Source organism: Uranotaenia lowii, chromosome 3 (genome assembly GCF_029784155.1).
Source record: "Uranotaenia lowii strain MFRU-FL chromosome 3, ASM2978415v1, whole genome shotgun sequence".
NCBI classification, from domain to species: domain Eukaryota; kingdom Metazoa; phylum Arthropoda; class Insecta; order Diptera; family Culicidae; genus Uranotaenia; species Uranotaenia lowii.
Window position 1 is genome coordinate 262,034,853 of NC_073693.1, and position 14,940 is coordinate 262,049,792.

The 14,940-nt window shown below is 34.4% G+C and overlaps 1 protein-coding gene and 1 non-coding gene across 2 annotated transcripts in view; both read left to right on the forward strand.

Annotated features, from left to right (window-relative positions):
* The window catches only part of LOC129751610 (B-cell lymphoma/leukemia 11B), a 260,552-nt gene that overhangs the window by 107,468 nt on the left and 138,144 nt on the right, over positions 1-14,940 (forward strand). The gene's annotated exons all lie outside the window — the stretch shown is intronic.
* On the forward strand, positions 9,635-9,707 carry Trnae-cuc (transfer RNA glutamic acid (anticodon CUC)). Its single transcript has one exon. It is a non-coding gene; the product is annotated as a tRNA-Glu (tRNA).

Sequence of the window (14,940 nt, forward strand, 5' to 3'; positions counted from 1 at the left end):
GCTTTATTTTTGACTTGAGGTAAAATTGAGAAGCAAAATCTTCCTAAGTCGCTGCTATTCCACTTACTTTGCCACATAGACAATGCTATGGAATGTGAGATGGAATAAAGTTCAAAATGTTGGAAACCTCTACAATAAACCGAGTCGCTAATTGCTCCCTGCTTAGCTAGATGATCAGCTTTTTCATTCCCCAAAATTCCACAGTGAGATGGGATCCAGAACAATGATATTGTATATCCTAAATTATTCAGATTTAACAATGCTTTTTTAATTTTATATATAAAAATACAAGCTGTAGAATCTAACTGACCTGATATGAGAGAAGACAGAGAACTCATACTATCTGAGCATATGATGTATCTGGAAGGAGGCAAACTTTTAATGTATTCACAGGAGTGATAAATAGCGATCATTTCAGCAATGAATATTGAACAAGGGGTCATTAATTTGAAACTTTGTGAAGAGTTCGTATGATACATTCCAAAACCAGCACCTTGAGGTGATACCGATCCATCAGTATATATAAAACAACCAGGATCGAAGCCTTCGAAAATACTGTGAAATACTTGATTAAGTGCGTGTGCCCTTAAGGTCATGGGAAACTTATCAACTTCTTTCTTGAAACTCAAATCTATTTTTGGAGAAAATTGTATTTCATCAATTGCAAAATCAAACATGTTTTCCTCAGGACTGTTGTAAGTGTCTATGGTAATAAACACTTTGTAGTTATTCAAAAATTTAATCTCCGGGCCTAGTTCAAATAAAAGGTCCAACTTGTCAATAAGTCTATTGTTTCTGCTCTGGAATCTAAACAACTGGCGTAGATTAAGCTCCAAAAAATTAAGTTCGAGTGGCATCACTCCTGCGATGACTTCTAAACTCATTGTATGAGTGGACATAAGGCTTCCTAGAGCTATTCTCAAACAGCGAAATTGAATACGAGCTAATTTTTGTAAATGGCAGTTAGCAGCACTAGAAAAGCAAAAACATCCATACTGTAAGATAGATAAAATTGTTGTTTTATACAATGTAATTAAATCAAGAGGATGCGCACCCCACCATGATCCCGTTATTGTTTTGAGAAAATTAACTCGCTTTTGACATTTCTTTACTATATAGTCAACATGTTTACGCCACAGAAGTTTTGTGTCAAACCATATTCCTAAATATTTCACTGAAATGGACCTTTCAAATTGACTTCCTTTCATATTCAAAGATATATTAAGTGGCAATTTTTTCCTAGAAAATATCATCAACTCTGATTTTTGTGCTGAGAATTCAATACCTAAATTGTCTGCCCAATTGCTCAGATTGTTTAATGTTAGCTGTAATTTTTCTTCAGAATCTTTAATGTTCTTGCCCGACTTATATATGACACTATCATCAGCAAATTGTATCATGTTAACCCCTGGATATAAACAAGAATCTATATCCCTCACATAAAAATTATATAAAAATGGACTCAATGTTGATCCTTGTGGTAGGCCTAAAAAGCTTGTCCTCTGACATTTGAATTTACTGTTAATGTAAAAATGCATTTCTTTTCTTTTCATCAAGTTATACAAGAATTCAACTAATTTCGATGGAACACCTTGGTTTGCTAACTTTGAGCAAAGAATCTCGATATTCACTGAATCATATGCCCCTGTTATATCTAAAAACACTGCAGGTACGTCTTCTTTCTTAACAAAACTAGTTTGTATGTCTATAGTTAGTTCAGCCAAACAATCTTGAGTGCTCTTGTTTTTCCTAAAACCAAATTGTGTTTGTGACATAATATTATTCTTTTCTGCCCAATTTTCAAGTCTGTTCAATAAAATCCTTTCCATGGATTTCCTAGGACAAGGTAATAAGCTAATTGGTCGATAAGACCGGTGATCACAGGAAGGTTTTCCGGGTTTTAATATCGGAACAACTTTAACCAATCTCCATTTCTCAGGGACAATATTTACTTCAATAAATTTATTGAATAAATATAGTAAAAGTTTTTTGCAGCAATCTGGCATATTTTGTAGAAGTTTAAATTTGATTCCATCCAAACCAGCTGCAGTGTTTGAGCTTGAAAGTAGAGCTGAAGAAAGTTCTATCATTTTAAATGGAGTACTTAATTCTTCAAAAACAATTTCATTTTTAAATTCATCGGCTGGTTTGTTCACAAAATCAGGACAAACTTTCATAGCAAACTCTTCTACCCAATCCTCAGAATATCTTTCATTGTTACTATGATTGCTGTTACGTAAATTCCTAGCAGTACGCCAAAGATAAGACAATGCAGTAGTTCTGGAAAATGATGAGAGTTTGTCTTTCCAATAAGATTTTTTCTTGTTTTGGAACATTTTCCTACACTCATATTCAAGCTGTTGATATGATTTGAAATGTTCAATTTTACCAGTTTTCCTGAACTTTTTAAATGCGTATTTTTTTTCATTATACTTTTGCGAAGCTTCACTATCCCACCATGGCTGTCCTCTTCGTCTAGATGTAAAATTGGAATTGAATGGTTTAGTTTGTGCTTTCAAAGCACAATCAAGAATACTTTGGTTCAAAAAATTGTATACTTCTTCCAAGTTGTGAATATTTTGAGTTGAATCTTCATATTCAGTTATTTTATCTGACAAAAAGTTTTGATATTTCAACCAGTCAATATTTTTTGTTAAATCATAAAGAAAATTAAATCCTTCTACAGTCTTATCACTCACAAACGTTGTTAAAATGGGCAAATGATCGCTGCCGTTCAAATCCTCTATTATCGTCCATGAACAAGGCAGCGCCAAGGAATTGGAACATAACGTTAAATCAACAGCGGAATCTCTCGAAGCTGGAGCACCTATTCGAGTAACATGTCCATCGTTCAAAATTGTTAGGTTTTCTTCATCACATAAGTCATAAATAGCCAAAGCTCTAGTGTCATCGTAGGATTCGCCCCACGCAGTTCCATGAGAATTTAAGTCACCGAACAGAAATCTTGGTTCAGGAATAAGATTCAGTAATTGCTTAGCATGTTCTTTTGACAACTTGTATGGATTTGGAGGTATGTACCAAGATGAAACGGTGAAATGAAAATTTGCTGTTCTACAAGAGATTGAGACTTCTTCTATTTTTCCGAATTGTGGTATATCAAGTTTATGAAATTCAATTCCATTTCTAATACCTATCAGCACACCACCATAGGGTGTTTCGCGATCTCTTCTCACAATGTTATATCCAGCAATACAAAAGTCAAGTTCTGCAGTTAACCACGTTTCAGATATGCAGAAAATGTCAATGTGGTGATCATTTAACAAAACAATCAAAGACTCCTTTTTTGGAACTATACTTCTTGCATTCCATTGTAAAAAAATAATTTTTCTATCCATTGAAACTAACAAAAGATGCAATGAGGGGCCATTTACAACATAACTTTTCGAAAATACATTTGATGAGGGGCATAAATTTGAAAACTATTGCTTTAATATATTCAGGTATTTCAAAAGCGTTACATATAAACTCAATAATATTCTGAATGGAAAATGTTTCAGTAGAAACCGTTTGAGGGGGTTCTGTTACAACGTGTGTTGCAGTTTCAGGAGTTTTTTCTTTCAAATCTCTTGATTTTGTTGTGTGTATTTCGTTATTTATTTGAGTGAAACCTGAAATCGAAGTTCCAGGAGGATCTAATGGAGGGAATGATATTTCTGGATTTGTATTAGTTTTTGATATAATTTTAGGCTCTTTTCTCAAAATTTTGGGACGAGTTAACTGCTTTCTTTTTCTCGGATTAAAAGTGTCAGAAACATTGAGATCGGGTTCTTCATCACATTCTGACATTTCTGAAGAAAGGACATCAAATCGATTATTAAGGTTCAAAAAATTAGTTTCATCAGATTTTCTTAAAACATCTGCATACGAAAATTTGTGTGATTCTTTAACAGTTTTCCTCCATTCACTTTTAGCTTTCCGGTACATTGGACAATCTTTAATGCTCAAATGATGGGTGTTGCAATGAAAACACAAGTTTTCCTTAATCGTACACTCTTCCCCAGTGTGGTTTTCACCACATTTCCCACATTTTATTTTGTTCGCACAATATTTCGCTGTGTGATTAAGCTGCCTACATCTTTCACAGTACATGAGTTTTGGAATGTAAGCACGTACCGGTAACAAAACTTTCTCAATTTCGACAAATTCCGGCAACACAGTACCTTCAAACACGACCCGAATAGATGCTGATAAACTATAAACTTTTTCATCTCCAACAACAGTGACGTCGTATAAGCGATTACAATCAAGAATGCGAACCGGTGCGATAGCACCATTACGCCACCTACCCTGACCAAAAGCAGGAAGATCTTTAAGATTGACATATCCATCAACAATTACCCCAGCAGTTTCAACCTCAAGGCTTGGAATGTACACATTATATTCTAATGTAAAAAGAAGATTACTAACTATCTCATTAGCATGTTTTCTCTGTCCCACCAACACACGAAGTCGATTAAAAGCTGTTTTCTTTATTTCCAAAATTGATGAATAATGTTTATGTAGTTCTTTAGATATTGTTATTACATTGAGCGGTTTTTGTTTAGGTTTGAAAAAAACTTGATACGGTCCCGAACATGTTTCAGGATACTTTTTAATTCTAATAGAATCCGACTGTGGAGATTGAGGGTTTTGGGAACCAATCGGTACTTGATCAGCAGAGGATGGAAAAGTAAGGCAAAGTGAGGAAATTTCAGGAGATGATTGTGAGGATGAGCATGGGGAATCAGTTGGTAAAGCAGGAGTCAGCATTGGAAGTGGCGAAGTAAGCGATGATATCAATAATGGCGGTTCAGATGAAACACGTGGTTGAGAATCTACTGTTAAACCCATTGTCGGTTGAACACTGTGATGTGATGCGTGAGTCAAGTTGTTATTGTGGTCACTGGGGGTCCCCGCAAATGGGGATCCCCCGCTCTTATCTCCCATTTGATAGCAAACAATAAAAGCTTCAATCGAATTTTATATTTGAGTTGCTGTACTTATCTTCTTTTTTTCGATGAGATGCGGTGTTAGGCCTTCTGGTAGTTATATCCAAGGTCAGCTCAGCACTATTGTTCTTAGTTCTTTGTTCGGAGGAGCTAAAATAAAACCGTCTATCTTCACCGACTGTTGAACAACGAATGAATACTAAACATATCGTTTTAGTTGTTTTGAAAGAGCTATGAATGCTCTGTTAAAACTACAATAAAACACATACTTAGAAGGTTGCTCCAAGCTTTCAAGCACTTGATTATAAAATCGCCATAAAACTTAGTGACTGTTCCCGATCAACATTTTAAGACAGGACACGCTTAGGTTGAATAACACATATTTGAATTGAAATTCCAATTTTTTAAACATTTTTGATAATCTGTGTGTGTTGTTTTTGAGTTAAATAGCCCCGTAATATGAGTATTGAGAGAAATGACTAAACTAATAGAAGTCGAATTTCGCTTTCTGACGCCATCTTGAACTGAATTTCGCTATCAAGATGGTGGCTTGCGCTTTTCTTTAAAGCTGTAGATCACTGACACGTCCCATATTGTATGATTTATTTCATAAATACTATAGATCAGGGATGAGCAATCTTTTGAACCAACGGGCCAATTTGAAATAATAATCTTTTCAGCTGGTCGCTCTCAAAATATGACTTATTAAAAATTTAAAAATCTTCATGGGAAGTGTTCGAAAAATATTAAAATTGAACGTTACTCTTTTACAATAGCGAATTAATGACAAATAAAAATTAGAAAAGAAAAGACAACAAGAAAACATACATTATTTATCTGAAAAATTTAAGGAAAATTCAACAAAATGTTTTAAACACAACAATGATAATTCCAGTGAAAATTTATCTGGTTCATAATAAACTCTAAGTCAGTTTTTATGAAAAATTTTTAATAATCAAATATTTGGAATATTTTGATCTGATTTTTGCAAAAAAATTGTTCTTCCAAAAGAAGACATCATTTCATTCGTTTTTTTAACCACACATTGAAATTTTCCGAGGCTTTTGTATTGTTTATAATTTATAATTTGAACTGTTTCATGAAAAAAAACACTTCAAAGTCTTCTGAAGGTATACCACAATGATATGCTTCATTAAGAAAAACATATTATTTTTTTTTAAATCACTCTCTTTTAAGCTTTAGATATGGATCTTTATCAAAATTTAATGACTAATTTCGTATATTTATCTAATTTCTGCATAATTAAAATTTTTCTCGAAAACCCAATTTAATTTTTGCTATAAACGTTAACACCTTGTTATTTTACTTAAAACTTCGGTTGAGATTAGACGTTGAAATATGACGAATTTACAAAAGAAGCAAATTTCGTGGAAATTCCGGTTCACAATTGTGATGTCTTGAATCCCAGGTAAACTTCCCCGCTATTTTCCCTCAGAAAAACCTCCCTCAGTAATCTGATCGGCTAACATATTCCATCAAAAATAACATTTGAACTATCATTTTTGTTGATGCTGTTGCTAAGAATCTCATGTCGAACATGTCGATAAGAACATTTTATATTCACGAAAGAAAATAGTTATTTTGTTGATGGTTTTTTGCCAGTATTTGAGCAACGGACTAAGAAATGCCTGTAATCATGTCTACACTAGGGATACCATACGTACTCTTTTAAGAGTACATGTACTCTTTTTCGATCCAAAAATGAGCGTTCTCTTCATTTTGTAAAATTTTACCAAATGTACTCTTTTTTTGGCGAAAGTAATTAAATGAAATTAACTCATATAAATAAACTTATTTCTTCCGAAACATTAAGACTGTATTCTTATAAATACAAAAAAATACAACTTTTTATGCGTTCGTTGCACAACACTTCAGTTTTGCTTCTTTTGTTAAATGTCTCAAAGGATGGCTTCCTATGGAAGGAATAATGAGTACATTCACGATTTCAATCTGGATTTTTCGGTCGAAACTAGCGCCTTTGAGTATGCAATGTACTCCTGAACAGTAGGCAATATGCATAAGAACAACTTACTTAAAAGCATAGGGCACAAATCAAAAGCGATCGAATCAGCAATAATGTTTTTGAAGAGTGAAAAAATACGCTTCTTAAAAACTCTTTTTAAAATGCAGTTTTTTTTTATCAACTTTGATGTGCTTCCTCAGTATAAAATCGAAGACTTTGAATAATCCATCTTAAAATACTGAGCAATTGTCAATTAAGTCACATATCTTGCTAAAAATTATCTAAAACATCATGGTTTTGAATAAATGGTGTTTGTCTTTAAAATTTTGAAAATATTTCTCAATGTACTCTTTTTAGCATTGCAGGATATGGTAACCCTAGTCTACACTTCCAATTTTTGTTTGTTCCTCTGTCCTGATTTCATGTATATATCGTGAATTTTTAAGTAATAGTTGAATAATAGGGAAAAATGTAATCTGAATAATAAACTCACTAAATTTCCTGCAAATCAATAATAATACACTTTCGCTTAAAAAAAATACAATAAATGCTCAAAACGCTCGAAAATAAAAGTTAACCATTTGAATAATTGTAGTGCGTCGAATGCATATTTGAAGTTACTAACATATATTTATTTAGGTTAAGTGTGGATTAGTTTTTTATCATAATTTACAATTTGTCGAAGAAAAAGTTGGAAAAGAAATGAAGATTTTTATTGTCATTTCAGAAATCGTAATAAAATTTGGAAACAGATTCAAAATTTAATTTTTGAATTTAGGTTAAAACAGATGCAGAATGCAGCTTCATAATTCAGATAAAAAAAACTCGTAAATGAGTTTAAAAATCAAGATAAAAATAACAAATCGACTATTTCGTTGAGGAACTTAAGAGATCGCAAACTTTTAAATTTGATTGTTTATTCAATTTCAAAATTTTCAATTTTTGATCAAAGTTAATTTATCCACACAAGTCAGCTGAAAATCACAAAGTTTTGTTTTATGAAGGAAATCTTATTTTTATATTTAACAAAATTATTCACACAATTTTCATCATGGCATTTTTTCGTAGTGAAAATATTTGCTGATAAAGAAGTACGTAGGTCCTAATCTTCATTTAAAAAATCTGCAAAAATTCTTTATTATTAAGGTATATTGTTTAACATTGTTAATATTGCAGTTTAAAAAAAAAATAAAAAAAAAACAAAAATCATAAATTTGTTTATGTTTGCAACAACCGGATTTTGACCGAAAAATGTGATTTGTTTTGCTCAATGGTTAAAATCTTTCAATTAGATCAAGAGTTTTGAAGACTAAGTTTATCTGATTTTAGCATAGAATAAGTAAATTATTCCAGAATATTTCTGGTGCGAATTAGAGTCGAAAAAATCCGAAAATACTTAAAACAAAAATCGGGTATTGTTAGAAGAAATGACAAAGCAAACATGAACATTGAATCCCTTTTATATTAAATTTTTCCATCGAAGAACATCAGCAGCATTCAAATCATATTAGAAGCGTGAATTTTTGCATTAATAATTTGAAAAATTGTTTTTGGATCAAAAAATCAAAACTTATTATAACCCTGTCATCATTCGGGTAATTTTCCATTAAAATCGGATATCCAGGCCGGGCCAGACTTCGCTCGAAATTGTTAATGAATATCCGGGCAGGGCCAATCTGGAATGCGTAGAATTAGTTTTTTATTAGAAAGTTTAAGGCTTTCCTAACAAACTTATTTAATTCTCAAATCAAATAAGCTTGATCTATCAAACTTTTTAACAAATTCAATTATGTGCATTCCATATTTTGTTACTTAAGTTTTCGTTATACAAATTTAATGATCTTTTTTCTATAGTTATGATTGAATATAAAAACTAAGAATTTAAAATGAATATTTATATAGGAACAAATGAATTTGTTCTAAATTTATTTTTTATTCCCGCATTGTTGAGGCAAAAACACCATTTTTGAATCAAAACCAAGCCCCCTCCCCCCTCCCCACGTCGGTTCTTCCTACGGCTCTGGCTTCAGACAACGATATTCGACGCTAACTTCTGATTTCGTTCCATGAGTCATCCACAACCAATTCCTAGTTTAGAAATTTCATTTAAAAAGTCTGTCCTTGTAAGGCTCTCATAAACCGTTACAGTGAATTCCCGATTTTTTTCACCCCCATGATGCATTTAAGTGTGATAAATTGGGAACAGTGACAAATTCGGGTTATTTTTAATAAGCACTTTTTTTATAATTCTGTTCTAATGAACCAGAAAACATCATTATTGCGTCATTTAAACCAGTAGAATGTTTTTTTGTATGCTATTAGTTGATAATTGATGCGTTAAGTCTCTTTTTCATCGAAATATCATAAAATTTAGTTGCTTTGTTTCTTTAATCTTTCTGTTTGAACCGGTATTATCAAGAAGAATGAATGATCCCCAGCGATTGAAATCCCTATAACCTAATAAAAAAAAACAAAGCTTTAAAATTATTTTGGAAAACGTTTTGTTCAAAACAGCTCGTAATCAAAAAAAATCATAACTGACCATTGGGAGATCATTCCTTCTGCTTATTTTGAATGATGCTGTACGGATTATGACAAGAAAGTTGATTAGGCTGATGCTTCAGATTTCTCAATAAATGACGTCATCTTCTGGTGGCGTATTAGGAAAATTGCTTCGAAGAAAGCTCAATTGAGGCCCACAGCCCGGCTAGCTCAGTTGGTACAGCATGAGACTCTCGATCTCAGGGTCGAGGGATCGGGCCCCTCGTTGGGCGCCAATTATAACACGTGCGAGTATTCAGCCTCTCCCATACAACTTCCGCTTTCAACAAACGGGAGATTTAAGCATCACCTCATATGAGGACCACTCGTCGAGGTTGATTGCCCGACTAGACTCCCGACCTCAGGGCGGGTTGTCCAAAAGGATCCGAAAAGGACACGGAATGATTGGGGGGATGGAGATGCCAGGAAAATAGACCAGCATTTGCATCGTCATGCTGGGACGCAAACCGTTGTTCTATGCGCTCGAGAAGCACTCGCTTAAACTTGAATACCCTATAAAAGCGTGTTATCTCTAAATAAGCTACTAAGCAATTATAACGCAATTATTATTTTGATTGTATTTACCAACTTGATTATTGTTAAAATTTGAAGAAAAACAGTTGTTTTAAATCATACATCTTTTCTTTGTGTCATTCATAAGTCGCTATCAATGTTATCATGGTGTAAACAATGTTGTCAACCGACGCGATTTCTATTAATAACCATCCCAAATGGAGAAGGTTTGAATGTGAGTATTTTTACATTAAATAAAAAAAGTGACAAAATCTGGTTAAAAAAAGGTGACAAAATGGGGGGTAGATCAAATCAGGGGCAGACAAAACCGGTGCGTAACAAAATCGGGGATTAACTGTATAATCAAACATATTATAATCAACATTGGTAACTCTCAGTATGCTTCATATTCTTCAGCAAGGACATGTGTATCAGCATCACCTCCTGGAGAAAGTTCTTACTTGAAGGAAATTTTAAGCATTGAGGTACTGAGGAAACTCTAAACATTCTTTCCATCAACCGTGGGTCACGTCTTAACTGCAAAAGTTCGTGTTTGAACTAGCATTTCTATGACCACGCAGAAAATTTTGTTTATGTTTTATTTTCAAAATAGGAATTTCAGCCTACTCCAACTTTTCATCGTGTAGCAAAGTATGTTGCTATGGTTCTCAATTTGTGTTGTTTTCTGCCGAATGGAAAAATGGTCCCGACTGACGGAGTATGCAAATAAATCTACAATTTGAGATTCTAATGTCATTTGAATTGGAACAATCATTGATGGAAATTTCACTTTTTGGACAATACAAAATATTTAATAAAAGAAATCATAAGAGGGCAACAATCTATTAAGTAAATTGATCTTAAAATCTACTCTACAATATGATTTGAAATTTATTGATAACCACATCATCATTATTATTATTATTATTATTATTATTATTATCTGGAGCACGTTTGGTAAATAGAAATCAGCATTTCTCTAAAATGAATAAATTGGTAGAGGAAAAAAATCTTCGTGTATAATTAGCTCTTTTTAATACTTTTCATTTTGGTATATCTGATTTTTTTAAAACTCCAAAACATGACGATGTCAACTTACTTATCATGAAAGATATTATGAAAAAAATAGTAGATATACTTGTGTTGTATTTACTATAATTATCAGATCGGGACACAAAGTTTTGGTGATAATGAGCTTAACAATTTTCGCCAGAAGCTTCCAAAATTTAGTCTGAGGCAACGTAGGTGTTCTCGATAGCATTTATTCATGTTCGAAAGAACTTTCCCCACATAGAGGCGCGTTTCATGTTTCCTTCAAGTTTCTGGGGAGTGAGGAATATTCCTACTATTATTATATTTGGTATAAAGCTAATTAGCCATTTATCTGACCATTAAAAAGCATTTAAGCATTAAAGTGACTAACGTCATGCTGTTTAGAAACTGGGAGAACTCATGAAATTGAAAAAAAAGTGCTAACATGTTTTACAAAAGCTTTAAAAAAGCTTTGCTTACTAGTGAGTTCTACTTAGGCATAGAATGCGCTTTGACTTTTTTCTTTTAAAGATTAATGCTATAGTCCTAACGAAGCTGTGTTGACCATAAGTAAGCTAAAATTGTAACTTGGATGCTGTGCGTGTGTATGTAAGGCGGCATAAAAAAAAACTTTTTATTTGTTTCAAACAACCGGCTGTTAGCAGCTGTGCATGTTAGTGATTCACATACATAATTAAATTCCCGTGAAAAAGGAAAAAAAACGCTCTGCATATGTATGTAAACAGGCAGTTTAAATCCAAAACAAAGTTTCTTTTTTTCAATACATATTCAAGAGGAATCCATTCCCATTTGCAAAATCGGCGAGTAAACGGTGGCAGAAAGACTATGACAATTTTTATCCCTCGTCCTTCATTTGGCTTAGGTAGTATACTAGTTAAGATGTCGGATAGGCACGAAGATATAAAAATGGTGTTGTGAGTTGGATTCTCACTTCCTTCCCGACGGCACTTCTTTAATTTTCTTGTTTCTGGGATGGATTATCCAATAGGATGAAAATACCATTAAATGTTTTTCTTGTTTCGTTAGAACGTAGTGGCCATGCATCATTTTGCACGGGAGCTCGAGTCTTTATGCCAGTAGTGATTTTCCTATCAAATCATCTTTGGTACAAGGCATGTTTCAGCGCATTTTTGGGATACAGCTAGCGCAGAGCGGTATTAAAATTTTGCAACCTCTTCTGTGGGTGTAGATATTTACATGATTATAGAGTAGAATATGTTTGGATTTTTTCATTAAAATCCTTTTCTTCTAATTAAGTTTTTTTATATATAGGTTAAGTAGCCATTTTTATGCGTTTTCTTTTGCTGAGCCAAATTCTTACGTCAACAAATCGGGCTGAACTTTTTCCCGCTCTGTGGCTCCAGTAGTAAAACTTAACCTTGCCCGAAGCAATCTTTTGCCAATAAAATCCGTACCAATTGTAGATCTACGCTGATAAGCTGCAAATAAGCCGGCAAGGTGCTTGAATAACAGTCCAATCACTTTTCCGGGGTTTCATCAGGACGCCATCGCCCGTCTTCGCCCTAGCTGGAACCTGTCGTCGGAAAATCCCTTAAACTGCAGCGGCATCCAATCGTATACGTACAATCGGACTTTCCGCTGATAATAAAACAAACATTGCGCTGATTCTGCAAAAATATAAGTGCCCGCACCTCCTCGTGGTCTTTGCGGAAGTCGGGGTAGAGAAAAAAAATGCTCTATAAGTAGGTACAATCTTGAGCCGCGCGATTGCCGGCGCAATTGAAAGATATGCACAACAACGGACTTTCGGCCAGAAGAGGACCAGAATGCCGCCCGGTGGACACGTTTTCTGAACGAGACAGAAAAAAAAACAAAACGCTTGCCGCCAAAAGGTGGATGCCGCCCCGTTGCACCCGGGTTTCTAACTATTGGTCTGCCGAAGGGAGCCGCAATAAAGTAAAAGGTAGAGTGCGGTGACGACGAGAGCATAAAATAAAATAAATAGAGCTGCGGTCAAAAATATCAAAATTGATCTTAATCTTCCCTCCTTCGGCGAGCCGAGCGGCTGCTGGAGCATTCCACTTGAAGATTTGCTTGCTGCACTTTCTGGTTCTCTTGCAACTTCAACTTTGGATTGCAACCGCCATCCGTGCCAGCCAGTCAGTCAGTGGCCACAGTTGGTCTCCGTCTGTGTGACCGCAATGACTTTTTATTATAATAAAGCTGGAGAGCAATTCTGAAGCCGCTGGAACTTCAAGACTTCGACTGTTCGAAGGAATTGTGGGGGAAGCTGCTGCTGTTGCCAGTGGAAGGGGAAGAACACTCGCGTAGATTCTTATCGCTCACCCGGTGACGACTACCTTTTGGGTGACTTCTGCACTTCTCCGTCGGAATATAGACGACCTCTGAGCCTCAGCATTTCCTCTTCTGTTAAGCCCACAGATTAGCGGTTGCAGGGGTCGGCAACATGCGGGTTTTTAAATGTAAAGATGCAGCTCTCGTGTTTCACGCGTAAAAATTTTATAAATTTCCTAAAATTACTTTGAAGAAATTACTAAGTGTTTGTATTAATCAATTTTCGTCTTAAGTATAACTTTAAGTAATTAATTTTTGTGGCTTGTGATAATATCACAATGTGACATAGCTCAGTTGGCAAGTCCGTTGCCTCCTAAGCCGATGTCCGCGAGTTCGAGCCCATGAGAAAATATCGAACACAGTTGTACCGGATGAGTTCTTCAATTATTGCCCACCAACTGCAACGTTGATATAAAGTCGCGAATGCCAAAATGATGATAAAACAATTACAATCGAAAAAAAAGTACTTAATTTGGTAATCGAAATAAAGAGTGTCCCATTATGTCTAATCACGATTTTGATACAACACTGCTCAATCCGGATGACGATTCAACAGCAAAACAGAGTATTGTTATTTACAGTTTAACTAAAAACTCTGTGTATCGAAAGCTCCTATATTTATAATTTTTGTAAAATTAAGAAGCATTTTCCCGGATATGCACAAAAATATCGAACACAAATGGTAAACTTTCTTAAACGTTTGGATAAGTCAGTTGATTTAAATTATAGAAGTAGCCATTGGAGCGATCCCAAATTTGATTCGGAAGTATGGAGAGGAAAGCAGTTTGGTGGTCAAAAAAGTCTTAGCGTAAACCGGGTCCGGTGGACAAAACTTTGGACCGAGGAGTCAAGCGTGCTAACGCCTGTAGGAAAACAACCTCAGTTCGTTATGTGACCAAACTGCGGTTGATTACAAAATGCTTTCGGATGACCAGCAATACACTGTTTGGAATAGTGTAAGTGTTGACGAGACGAAGGCAGCAATTTTTACAGGAAAAAATCAGTGAAAATGTTATAGTTTGTCAAGCCATACGTAAGTGTGGCATGCTTTCCGAGCCGTTTGTAAATACTGAAACAATGAATTCAGCTGTTTACGCCGAGAGTGCCTAATGAGCAATCTTCGATCAAAAATTTGATCACTGGCCTATTATTGACTGTGATCTTATTTTTTATTGATGCACAGTAAAAGATGACTTAAGAGATTTTCCACATCCTACAAATTTTATTTAATTTATGTCTCTCCTTCATCTTATTTCTATATTCCTCCTCAACTCTATTCTGAATAGAATCTTTCTAAAATACAAAATTTTATATACAAAATATCCCTCATCTCAATTCCACATTCCATTCTCGGCAAATGCTTTGCAAATCTTAAAATTTTAATTATTCTCTGCATATTTACTATCTATTCTGAAAATAGTCTTCACAATAGCTTTCAAAATTTGTGCTTTTCCTGTCGCTCTGCTTTTGTTTACCCGAGCCAGAACAATCCGCAAAAAAGAATATTCATAGCAACAGCTTTCTCAAACTGTGCTTTTCTTGTAACTCTGTCTCTGTTTACCAAAGTCGGATTAATTCGATAGT